A 14,232-nucleotide genomic window follows, 5' to 3' on the forward strand; every position below is an offset into this window, starting at 1 on the left:
ATGGTATCCAAGATTTTTAAAAAAGACCTATTTACCAAAGGATTATGAGATTCAAATCCATAAGAAAAGGAAGAATATCAAACAAAAAGATCTTGACATGGCATCCTATATAGGAGAGTTTCAAAAGCTAGCCCTAAGGTCAAGGCTAAAAGAGAAAGAAAGCATCAAGATGAAAAAGTATCTAAATATCCTTAAATGGGCTATACAAGATGAGCTTAGCTTGTTTACCTTCACTCCCTTACATAGTTGTTTCCAAATGGCTAGAAAGGTGGAAGAAAAGTTGAGGAAAAAGAATGACTCAACCTCAAAAAGAAGGGGCAGAGGTAGCGATTGTAGAGGTAACTCAAGAGGTGATTCTAGTGGAAGGACCAATGATTAGATGAGCTATGGAGATTACAAATGGAATGAGCATGCCAATGAGACTAGTCAAAGGGGAGGTTCCAACAGGGAAAGAGGATCCAATAATTGTGGCATAGGAAGGTATGGAAATAAAAGCAGAGGATCACACTTCAGTAACATGAAATGTTACCAATGTGGAAAGTTAGAGCATCCTACCTATAGATGTCCAGAGAAGGCATCAACATCTTATCAAGAAAATAAAATAACCTATGTCCAAAAGAGGAGAGTTGGAAAGTTGGTGAGGTAGACCCTAAAATAGAAAAGAGTGATAACTTTATGTTGAGGAGAGTCTTGGTCAAAGAGCCAGTGAAGGAGGAAGCTAAGAAAAGGAGAGCACTTTTTAGAACTACATGAAAGATACTTGGAAAAGTCTATAAGGTAATCATAGACTCAGAGTCTACTAATAATGTGATATCAAAAGAAGACACAAACTTGGTTTGACTAATCCCACGTGTGAGCCCTTACATGATGACTTGGTTGAATAAGGGGCAAAATATTTTGGTGAATGAATAAGTATGGGTCGCTATTGGAAAGTACCATCCTATGTGATGTAATTCCTATGGATGCTTTCCATATATTGTTAAGAAAGCCTTGACAATATGATAGAGAGGTATTGCATCATGGGAAGGAAAATAAATACTCTTTCAAGAAGGATGGAGTAACCTATAGGATACAATCATTGGTGGAATAAGATAAGGTAGAGAAGACTACTACTAAGACATTGTTGATGAGTTGGAAAGAGTTCCTTAAGGACCTAAAAGAACTTGAAAAAGTAGGGTTTGCCACCATGGTGAAGCCAAAGGAGGAGAAGTCATCAGCACAAGCACCTATACTTGCAAAGCTGCAAGAACTACTAGGACAAATCAAGGATATCATATGTGATGGAGCACCACCAATAGTACCCCCAAAGAGAGCCATAAGTCATCAAATTGACTTCATAATAGGTGCATCATTACCTAATTAGGCTGCATACAAGATGACTCTAGAGAAAAACAAGGAGATTGTAAGACAAGTCCAAGAATTTCTTGATCAAGGGCTAATCAGGATGAGCATTAGCCTATGTGCAGTACCAGTTGTCCTAGCACCCAAAAAGGGAGGTAAGTGGAGAGTGTGTACTAATTGTAGGGAAATTAATGGAATTACAATTAGATATAGGTTTCCAATTCCCAAGGTAGAGGATCTAATGTACTATCTTGGTAGAGTTAGATACTTTTTTCTAAAATTGATCTCAAGAGTGGTTATTATCATATTAGGATGAAAGAGGGGGTGAATGGAAATAAGAATTTAAGATTATTAAGGGTCTCTATGAGTGGTTGGTAATGCCAATGGGTCCTACCAATGCATTGAATACCTTTATGAGAGTCAGGAATGAAGTCTTTAAAGAATATATAGAAGTGTTTGTTGCAGTGTATCTAGATGACATCCACATCTTGTGCAAGACAAAAGAGGAGCACATGAAGGACCTAGAAATGGTGTTGAGGAAGATTCAAGAGGAGAAGTTGACAATGAACCTTGAGAAGAGTGAGTTCATGAAAGTGTAACTAGTGTATTTGGGTTTTATTGCATCCCAAGGAAGTTTGAAAATGGACAAGAGAAGGGTGGAGGCAATCTTGAGGTTGCCTACTCCTAGATCTACTACTGAGATCCAAATTTCTCATGGCCTGGCATAATTTTATAGGAAATTTGTGAGGAAATTTAATGAGATTTGTGCACCAATGAATGATACTATCAAGGAAGGTATGATGAAAAAGTTCACATGTACCAAACCTGCAGATGAGAGTTTTGAAAGGTTGAAGAAGGAGAGGGAAACACAACCTGTAATGGTGTTGCCAAGTTTTGAGAAGCCATTTTTGGTTGAGTGTGTTCCTAGTAACATAGACGTTGGAGTAGTATTAAGCTAAGAGGGTAGACCTATGGCATTTTTTAATTAGAGACTCAATGAAGCCAAGACAAGATATTCAACATATGATTTAGAAATTTATGCACTTGATCAAGACCTTAAGAAATAGAGGCATCACCTATTTCTTAAGGAGATATTTTTCTTTACTAACAACCAAGCACCAAGTTTTCTCAACTCATGGGCGAAGCTTAGTTTGAGAGACATAAAATGGATGGAGTTCTTGTAGTCCTACACTTCTACAATCAAACACAAGAAGGGAATAGATAACAAGGTGGTAGATTCTTTAAGTAGAAAGTTTTTGACAATTGAAGAACTCAAATTGTAGAGCATAGGACTAGAAGGACTCAAGGACATGTATGGTGAGGCTACTAATTTTTTAGAGGCATATAAGGTATCAAAAAACTTTGAAAATCATTTTCATAATTCTTTTTCTGAATATACATTGTAGAATGAGTTCTTGTTCAAGGGCCGAAAATTGTGCATCCTAAGGGGATCTATGAAGGAAAATCTCATACAAGAAAATAACAATGGAAGCATGGATAGACATTTTGGCCTTAACAAGACCCTAGACCTAGTGAAAAGATTTTACTATTGGCCTAAAATGCAAAGAGATGTGAGGAGTTATGTAGAGAAATGTGGTATATGTCAGAAGGAAAAGGGTACTTCATCCAATGTAGGAATTTACCAACCTCTACCCATTCCTAATAGACTTTGAGAATGCATCAACATGGATTTCATAGTAGGATTACCTACGACTAAGAAAGGGTTAGATAGTGTGTTTTTGGTAGTAGACATACTCAACAACATGAGCCATTTCATCCCATGCAAAACAACACATGTTACAAGAAATATAACTAAACTATTCTTTAAGGATGTGGTCAAAATACATGGCTTACCAAGGAGTATAGTTCTTCCTACATGTTAGGATTAAACCATAGTTAGAAATAAAAATTACATTCAAATATAAAAAATATCAAAAAATAATAGATCACATAGAAAAGAACACTAGACACCTAGATATAATGTGGCTCACCCAATCCCTAGGCTATGTCTAGCAAACAAGTCTGATATTATTACAATCTAATGATTACAACCTAATTACAATCTGTAATCCCTTACAACTCAATACTGCCACAAGAACCAATTTTTGCATCACCACTCTGAAACAATCCCTAACCCTAAGTCCTTTTATACAAGTATTTTTACTACTTTATGGTTATAATTAATAATTACATGTCAACCCAAAATCCCAATAAAATAGGGCCCAAAAAAGAATTTATGAAGTATGTATAGTACTTCCCTAATCAGTCACCACAACCTAACAATCTCCCTCTTCAAGACTAGTCAAGCTCCACACTTAAAAAAAATTCTCCCACTTGGAGACTGATCATGTAGCTACGTGATGCTACTCCATGAGGCTCCCATTGCATCAAACCACCCTAAACTTTGTTGCTCTTTTATTCATGTTTAGTATAAAAGACCAATCGAAGCTGAAGAGGAGTTCAGCTTCTCCCTTGTTACTACCTTTTTAGACATATCTATTGGATTTTCATTTGTATGTATCTTTTCCATCTTTAATTGTCCATCATCCAAAACTAACTGAATGGAATGGTATCACAACTATATATGTTTGGTCTTTTAATGCAAAGCTGAATTCTTCACAAGATGAATGGCACTCTAACTATCTGTAAACAAATAATTATCCTTTTGAGGGTGTCCCAATTCCTCCAAGAAGAATTGAAACCATATCATCTCCTTGGTTGCATCTGTAACAACAACATACTCTACCTCTATAGTGGATAAAGTATTAACCTTCTATAACCTAGAAACCCAACTCACAACTGCCCCACCAATAGTAAATACATAACTTGTAGTACTCCACCTGGTATCAATATCCCCTACCAAATCTGAGTCAACATGGCCCTATAAATCAGTAGTAGAGCCCTCAAAGTGTAAACACTTACTGGATGTTCCTCTCAAATATCTGAGAATCCATTTGGCTACATTCCAATGCTCAATTCCTAGATGACTCATATACCTACTAATGTCTCCTACTGCATCTGCAATATCTGGCCTTGTGCATACCATAGAATACATCAAGCTTCCTATAGCTGAAGCATAGGGTACCTTTGACATCTTATCCTCCTCCTCTTCTCTCTTGGGACATATCTCCTTAGTCAACTTCAAATGACCAGGTAAAGGTGTGCTAATACCTTTAGCATTCTCCATAGAGAAACGTTGCAACACCTTCTCAACATAATCAGCTTGGGATAGTGTCAATTTTCTATTCTTCCTATCTCTACAAATCTTCATACCAAGGATTTTTTTTGCTACCCCCAAATCCTTCATAGAAAATGCACGTGCTAACTGGCATTTCAGCCCCTTAATCTAATCCATGCTAGACCCAACTACAAGCATATCATCAACATATAAACATAAAATAATGTAGCTATCATCATCCTACCTTTTAAAGTAAACATAATGATATGAATGACACCTACTATATCCATGCTCATGCATAAGGCTATCAAATTTTAGATACCATTACCGAGGTGCTTGCTTCAAACCATATAAACTTTTCTTCAATTTGCACACTAAGTTCTCCTTACCTTTGATTGCAAATCCCTATGGCTGAGCCATATATATCTCTTTATCCAAATCACCATGAAGAAAGGCTATTTTAACATCAAGCTACTTTAAATGCAAATATTCAGTAGCCACAATACTTAAAACACTATGGATAGAACTCATCTTAACAATAGGAGAAAATATCTCCTAAAAATCAATGAAATTTTCTGTGCAAATCCTTTTACAACTAAGCTAGCTTTAAATATTTTCCTACCCCCATCCTCTTCTTTTAACTTGTAAACCCACTTATTCTATAAACCCCTTTTACTTGTAGGCAACTTGCATAAATCCCATGTCTTATTTTTTAGCAAAGGGTCCATTTCATCTTTCATTACAAACTCCCACTAAATCTTAGTATCCACCTGCATAGCTTCATCATAACATTCAGATTCACTAGCATCAGTAAGTAAAATAGAATAAAAAGAGGGAGAAAATCTTTCTAGAGGTCTAATTAGCCTTGTTGACTATCTAAAATTCACTAGTGTGTGTGGTATTTGTTGTTGCGGTTGTTGCACATCATGAGGAATGGCTGAAACATCATCTTTTGGAGTATCATTGAGCACTACATAATCATCTTCTTTCTTCTCATGTTACTGCAACATATTTTTTTACAACACTTTCTCATTGAATATGACATCCTTGCTTCTTACAATTTTATGATTTTCAAAATCTAAAAGCCTATAACCAAATTTATTAATGCCATATCCAAGAAATATGTATTTCTTTGACTTAGCTTCTAGCTTGGTTCTATTTTTAGAATCTATATGAGAAAATGCTTCACAATTGAAGGTTTTGAGAAAAGAATAACTCACCTTACTAGTCCATGCTTCCTTTCGAATACCATAGCCCAAAGGAGTAGACGGACCTCTATTAATAAAATATAAAATAGTATTGACAGCCTCCACCCACGTGTAAGGGCAACCTAGCATGCAACCTCATGCTCCTTGCACACTCCATTATAGTCTTGTTCATGTGTTTAACCACTCCATTTTCTTGTAGAGTCCTTGGAATAGTTTTCTATCTATGAATAGCATTAGTGGAGCAATAATCTTCAAATGCATGATTGTAATACTCACCACCATTATTAGATTCGAGAAATTTTAATTTTTTACTAGTCTCATTTTCAACCAAACATTTCCATTTCTTAAAAGTTTGAAATAAATTAGATTTTTGTCTAAGGAAATAAACCCATACTTTTCTAGTTGCATCATCAATGAATGTAATGTAATAATGAGAGCCACCAAGGGAAGATACCTGAGCCAGTCCCCATACATTTGTATGCACAAGCTCTAATTTCTCCCTTTTTTTTTCCTTCCTAGTCTTCACAAAACTCATTCTCTTTTATTTTCCATACACACAAATTTCACAAAAATCCATATTAACACATTTTAGAATTGGTAAAAAATTCTTTGAATAAAGTACTTTCATACCTTTCTCACTCATGTGCTAAACTCTATTGTGCCATAGTGCTGTATCAAAATCTATAATAGCTATTTGTTCTCCCTACTCAACTACAGCAGTTGTTTCTAAACATTTATTTTTCTCTAAAACAATTAAAGTAGAAGGAACAATATGACCTATACAAAGATATAAGGTGCCTATTTTCACACCTTTTGCTACTAAAAGTGAAACTTTTGAAAGCTTCCAATTTTTATCAGTAAAAGTAACTACACAACCCTCATCACTGAGTTTCCTTGCTGAAATTAAATTCCTACTCAGCCTTGGAACATGTCTTACCTCATATAGTAGCCAATGATTCCCTTTCTACAACTTAATCTTAATTTTTCCCTTTCCAAAAATCTAACAGAGTTCATTATCACAAATAAACAAGTCAAAATCCCCTTGGATATAATCAATTAAATAACCTCTATGAGGTGTAGCATGAAATGAAGCACCAAAATCTAAAACCCATGAATCATCAACACTTTCTAAAGACACAAGCAAAGCATCCTCTTTGGATTTGTTACTTAACACATTTTCCTTCTCATCTCCGTCTAATTTTTCTCCTTCATTTTTCTTTCGAATCCAACAATCTTTCTTTTTATGCTCTGGTTTCCCACAATACTAGCAGTCATTTGGTCCTCTCAATTGAGATCTCCTCCCCTTTGACTTTCCTCTTGATTTCCCATGATTTCTAGAACTACTTCCTCTCTCAGTCATTCTGCCTCAACTTTGTGCATTCAATGCACTTCCTAATCTAGATCCACCCGAGAATTTCCTACAAGTTTCCTCACTTAAAAAAACATCAATCACATCATCATATTTTAGGGTACTAGATCTAGGAACAAAATTACTCATAGCCATTACCAAGCCATTCCAGCTTTCAGGCAAAGAACACAAAATCAAGAGAGCCCTAATTTCTTCATCAAAATTGATACCCATAGAAGATAACTAACTAGTAATAGCATTAAACTTATTTAAATGATCTACAAAAAATCTACCTTTTTTCATTTTCATATTAAATAAATTCTTCATGAGAAATACCTTGTTTGAAGTAGAGGGTTTTTCATACAATCCCTTTAGGTTTTCCCTCAACTCTTCTATTGTCTTCACTTTTGTAATATTAAATGCCACTGATGGTGCAAGGTATAATTGAATGCTTCCAAGTTCCTTTCTATCTAAAAGATCTCATTCATCATTTGACATAGATCCCTGATTCTTGGTTTTTCCTTCCAAAGGCTTCCATAAATCCTTTTCTTAAAGATAGTCTTCCATTTTCATCTTCCACAACTAAAAGTTCTCCCCATTACACCTGCCAACCCATAGCTTACCCTCGTCTACCATCGCTCCCACTCAACCATGAGACTTTCCTACAAAGGATAACTAAAAAACAACCTCACTCTGATACCACTTGTTAAGATTAAACCACAAACATAAATAACAATTACATGCAAATATAAACAATATTAGAAAATAATAGATCACTTAGAAAATAACATAAGACACCAAGATTTAATGTGGTTCACCCAATCTCTGGGCTACGTCCACCAAATAGAAAGTCTGATATTATTATGATCCAGTGATTACAACTTGATTACAATCATTAATCCCTTATATCTCAATACTACCACAAGAACCAACTTTTGCATCACCACTCTAAAACAATCCCTAACCCTAAGCCCTTTTATACATGTATTTTTATTGATTTAGGGTTATAATTAATAATTACATGTTGGCCCAAAATCCTAATAAAATAGGGTCCAAAAAGAAATTTATGAAGTATGTCCAATACTTCCCTGATCAGCCACCACAACCTAACACTATATTACTAGATAGATGGATAGATAGAAGTCATTAATAGGGTTCTTGGAAAACTCTTAAGGTGTCTCACCAAAGAATATGCACAGAGTTGGGAGCAAGTAATACTTCAAGCAAAGTTCTCCTATAATGATTGAAAAAATAGAACTATTGGACTAAGTCATTTTCAAATAGTGTATGGCACCCATCCAAGGGGCACCATGGAATTGAGATAACTATTAGCACATGACACCATCAATGGGCATGTTGATTATTTTTTTTAGTCTATGAAGGAGATACATGATTAGGTTAAGAGGAACTTGATGGAAGAAAACTAAATGTTGAAGGAGCAAAAGGATGAAGGGAGGAGAGACTTACAATTCTAGATAGGAAATTTGGTCATGGTCTATTTGAACAAGGCTATATTGCTAAAAGGTAGTCCAAGAAAGTTGTAGATGAAGAGAATTGGGCCATGCAAGGTGCTAGAGAAGCATTAGTCCAATGCTTACAAAGTTGACCTACCAAGAGACATGACTATCTCCCTCATTTTCAATGTCAAAGTCTTGATACCTTTGAAGGGTCAAGATGTGGATGAAGAAAAGTACCAAATTGAGCTATACAAGGATATATCAAACTTGTAGGTACCTAAGAGGAAGCAACCACAAGTGGAGAAAATTCTAGATTCTAGGGTAAAAAAGAGCATAAGAAATAAGGTGTACAAAGAAAATATGGTGAAATGGAAGGATACTCTTGAAGTGGAGGAAAATTTTTTGGTGGAGAGTGAATTGAAGAATAATGGCTTCAGCAAAGAGTTCATCTCAATACGGGTGTCTTAGGCTCCCTCCTGGAGGGGGAGTATGGTGTAGGAACACCTTGGGGTAAGATAAAACCCTAACTCAATTTTGGCATGTAAATGGTCTAGTCAACCATTTAGTACATAAGGACTAAGTATAAATTCCCATGAGGTGGTTAGGAAATTTAGTTAAGTAGGAGTTAAGATTCGTTCTTGTTTTTAGGCAATTAGGTCTTGTTAAGCTTAAAATTTCTTAAAATTGCTCTATAAGTCGAAATATGAAAAAATGCTTTAAATGGGTCAAGAAGTGTTTGGAATAGGGTCCTTAGGTGTTTTAGTCCAATTTATAATGATTGAATCTAACTGGGAAAGTTTGGAGATCTAGAATACAAAATTGCAGAAGTTGTCAAAGTTACTCATTGACAACATTGGAATTTTTGCAAAATTACAATGGCAATTTTTACACTTTTCTAGGAAAAGGCAAGATGGGTAGTTTTAACTTGAACCAAGGGTCAAGGTAATTAAAGAAAGCTATATAAACATTAGATAACTCCTTTCAATGGGTTTTTTATGCTATTGTATAGATAGTTCATGTGTGAAGGAGGATTTTTGCTAACAAAAAATGTATTTTTGGAGGATTTCTTGAATAGTTGGATTGGTGTTGTAATCACCTAAAAATGGTCATCTAGACTATTAGCCCCCTTTTCAACATTTTGGCTAAATTAATTTAATCACTTACCTAAGCCAAATTGCTAATAATCAATTTATTTGATTATAACCTATAGTTTGACTATGCTATCCTAAGTTCATTATTTGATTAAAAGAACATGTCCCCTTTTAATTAAATAAAAGACCCCATTCTTCTAACCCACTTAAAGTGCGCACATAAAGTCCGTTTTCTATTTTGCAATTAAAAGAAAAGGCTTTGTGACTTTTGTCTTATATGACAAGTCAACTTATATTCTATTGGTTGACTTGTGTGTGCACATGGATCACTCCTCTTTTTGAATTCCACCGTTGATCATCCACCATCTTCATCTTGACCTCTACCATCCGTACATATTTAAAAGGGAGAGAGCTTTCCCCCTCGATCTATCCTCATTTTGAATATTGTTATGCTGCAGGTTTTCTAACAGGTTTCTTTGGAGCTTTGTGGAGAACTTCTATTTCTTGTCTACATTCTCTCATCCATGGCATTCTAGCTTAGCTTAGTTTTTATTTTTACATTTAGCTTAATCTCACATAGCTTAATATTTGGATTGTAATGCTCTCATCCATGCTTAGAATAGCTGCACTTTACATTTCATTCTAGCTTAATCTTCATTTGCATTGCATTCTTGAGGAACTCCTTGGGACATTTGCATTCTTGCATCTTGTCTTTGGAACCTCCCATTGCATGGTTTACTAGCAAGAAGAGTATTCATAAGGCTCAACTCAGAGCCCTTGAACTTGAAATACACTCTCTTGCACTCTGTGGATAGGGAGCTCTAAGCCGGCATCCGAACATTCCAACTCATGGAATCGTTTGGATAGAAGGGTTTAGAGTGGGACACTTTCGAGTGTACATTTTTGGCGCCCACCGTGGGGCTTGAATCAAGTTTCTAGCTCCATTTGCTTTTATTTTTCATCTTTAGTTTTTTTATAGCAGAATATTGGATTTAATTAAGTGCTTTTGTATGATTATCACTTTTGTTTTAAGGCCAACCCATAAGTAGATTGGTTTGAAGGCCAAAAATCTAGTTGGTTTAAAGATTTGATCATATCTTTTAAACCACTTGGATTTTGGTTCTAAAGTTTTTTTTGCAGGTTGGAAATGTGCTCAAAATGTCTCAGTTAGATTTTCAAAGAATTTTGACTTGATTTTCTGGAGTTATGGTTTTTTCTTTGTTTTTAATAAAAAGCCGTTTCTGATTGCAAATCAGCGAATTTTTTAAAAAAACTTACATTTTCAGAAATTTTTTTCAATTCTAATGGGGGTTTTTTCTTTGTGTTTTGAATTTTTAGGTAATATTAAGGATCAAAAACTAGATTTGATAAATTTGGCCTATTTTGACAAAATCAATCTCTAGAGTGCAAATGAAGAGATTTTTTTAAATTTCTTGCATTTTTGGAAAGATCTCTGATTTTTAGTATGGGTCTCTTCTTTTTATTTTTATTTTTAGATATGAAATCATAGCAAACAAGTCCAATCTTGTTGACTAGGTCAAAATCAAAGAGTAAAAATGAGAGCATTTGTGATTAACTTGCACTTTCTTTGTATGCACTTGGTTGGAAGATAAATTGAATTTTTGAGGCAACTCACCACTTTTTATTGCAAATTTTTATGTTATTTCATATTAACTTTTGGTGCTAACAAGTTGTGATTATAGGTTGCCATCCTCATGAAAAAAAATTGAAACATTGCATAAAAAGAACACATGTCAAAGCTTCAAATGCACAAGGGCTACTAACGATTGTTTGCAGGGCTGCCCAATGCATAAAAATCTAATTTTTCTTGTTCTTTACTTTTACATGTGTGGCATATACTAGTTGTTTATTTTTAGGCACATTAAAACTTACAATTGGGATCTTTTGGTGATAGGAGAGTATGCTCTTCACCCTTGTGGTGAATCAGAAATCTTGACTTACCATTTGGTTTCAAGAGTAAGAGGCAACTGAATATTTTTAGCTTGTTTGGGAGAAAATGATTGGAATAAGAGAGTATGCTCTTCACCCTTGTGGTGAATCAAAAATCTTGACTTCCAAAAGTTGATCCACTCTTTGTGTAGTTTAAAATCCTTTAGAGGGCCTGCTCTCGGACAACTTGAGAGGAACGACCCAAGTGGGGACAAGCAGATTACCTGGCTCTTCCAACCCACTATAAACTCAAGGCTATCAAGGACACAAAACTTTGATAGACATAGTGTTCATCTTTGCCTAGTGTGATCTCTTATGGGATTTCAACCATAGGGAGATCACTAGGCAAGAATGCTTAAGGTACTCTTGTGATCGCGAGATCAGTTACTCATCGCAAGGTGCGGTGTCCCGTAATTGGGAGCAAGAGGAACACTATGAATGGAAGCCCTATCTAAACACCCTAAGTTATTAACTACCCTTTTTAGCCGCTCAACTTCTTGGTGCAAGGATTGATACTAGTGGACTACCTGGATCACCACAAGATTTACACTCACCATATGTGTTCCCTTGGTTATGCTTATGGCATTTTCATGACAAAGCCAATATCTCTTATGGGCAACCACTTGGTGTGAGGAAAAGGAGCATCAAGCGTGGGCCAAGTTGTTGAGTAATGAACCATGACTTTTAGGTAGATATTGCTTGATGTGTTCTCAAATGTGCTAGACTTGTGGAAATCTTTGGAACATACACATGATGATAGTTATATGGATTTCTTTTAAGACCTCACATATTCTTGTATCATGCAAGGTTGCTTTGTCCCTTGCTTGATTGTTTGAAGACTACTCCATGTGTCACTATCTTGCTTGGAAAGAAATTGCTTTTGAACATCAAACTTGCTATGCTATCAACTATTGTCAAACTTTGTCAACCAAGTCAAAGCATCAAGTCTTAACATTTTTCTTGTGTTTCTTGCTAAGGGGAGTCTCATCATTTGATTTTTATTTTCTATGTCTCTAGTTCTTGAACATGCTTAAAGTGGCTCTTTGGTCTTAGTGCTCTTGGTCTTTTTGTCTTCATGGTCTATGTCCACTTGCTAGTTATCCTTTTTCTAAAATGGTTACCTTGATTTCTTGACTACACTCTTGGGTTGGGAAAGTTGTTCACTTGTCACCCTACTTGCTCTATCTATTTGGCTATTTGGGCATCTTGCCTAGCTATTGACTTGAGTCATTCATGTCGTAAGTTTCTTGGACATATTGTTTGACAAGTCGCTTTAATCTCTCTCTACTATTTTGGAAAGTGAACACTCTACCTCCTATAGTTTCAACATCAAGTTATCTTCTAGGCTCTTTTATGCTTGGCTTTGCATCTAAAACTATGGGATCTAAACCTTGTGCTACCAAACTTCAACCGAATCTAAATGATCATGATATCCTCCATGTCACTAAAGAGTTTCAAGATCTATATGCACAATACAAAGAATTAGAAGAGACAAATGATCTTTCTTACCTTCATCTCTCTAAGCGCATGACAGAAATGAAGTCTAAACTTGAGAAAAGGTTAGAGGAGAAGATTGCATTCTTAAATAATTCTCCTTTAAGACCTTTACATACACATGGTTCATCTTCTTTGAGGTCTACATGCTCTACTTCAAGACATCAAATGTCTTCATCTTATAGATCTAAAGACCTCCTTAGAGAGAAAAAAAGTGATACCTACTTTGAGCCTATTCCAAAATTTCATGATGGACCTATCTTTGACCAAAATAATGATGAAGACATGAATGCATTCTATTCACTTGAGAAACAACAAGAAGATTCTAGACATACTTCTAATAGAACTTTTGCTCCCTTGGAAGATTCTTATGATGACACTTTGCAAAAAATTCTTGGCAATAAGATCATCATGTTACCAAAGTCTAGCTCATATGGAAACCCATTCTTGGATATCTATTGTGCTTATCATCAACATAATGAGCATAGTACTTTAGATTGCATTGAGCTAAAACATAAAATCCAAGATCTTATTGATACCTCTAATGATTCATGCGATGAGGATACTTTTCTTGAGCAAGATTACATTAATGAACCTATGTCTAGTAGTGGCTCTATTACATCCTCCACTTCTTCCAACACTCATGCATCTCCCAAAACTTCAAAGCTTTCCAACATGCCTTTATTGAATAAAGAACCTAATTCTTTTCACGTACACTATGCCTATCCTCAAGGGCTATCTCTAAAAGAAACTCAAGCTAACCTTCACTTGGCTGCAAATGTTTTCCATGCTACTAATCCTAAACATCCTCAACCTTCATGCACTACTATGCCTAATCCAAGCACTACTCTATTCACTCTTCATTCTCCCTTGTCCTTAGAAGTGGCTCCATGTCAAGAGGACTCTCAAAAAGAAGAAAAAGCTATAAATGTCAAGAAAGATCAAGATCAAGCACCCTTTCATCTCTTTCAATATTTTTCCCCTTCATATCCTAAATCTTCTCCACCTCCTAAGTATGACAAAGATAGCACTTCCATTATCTCCCTTGAGCTTACTGAAAATTATGAGAAAAGTTCTCTTCATATGCTATCCAAAGCTACTTGTCAAGATCAAAGCATCCCCTCATGTTCTACTTCTCCATATCCACTTCAAAATTGTGCTCAAG

Source organism: Cupressus sempervirens, chromosome 7, assembly GCF_028749045.1.
Source record: "Cupressus sempervirens isolate cs-2001-9-10 chromosome 7, ASM2874904v1, whole genome shotgun sequence".
NCBI lineage: Eukaryota > Viridiplantae > Streptophyta > Pinopsida > Cupressales > Cupressaceae > Cupressus > Cupressus sempervirens.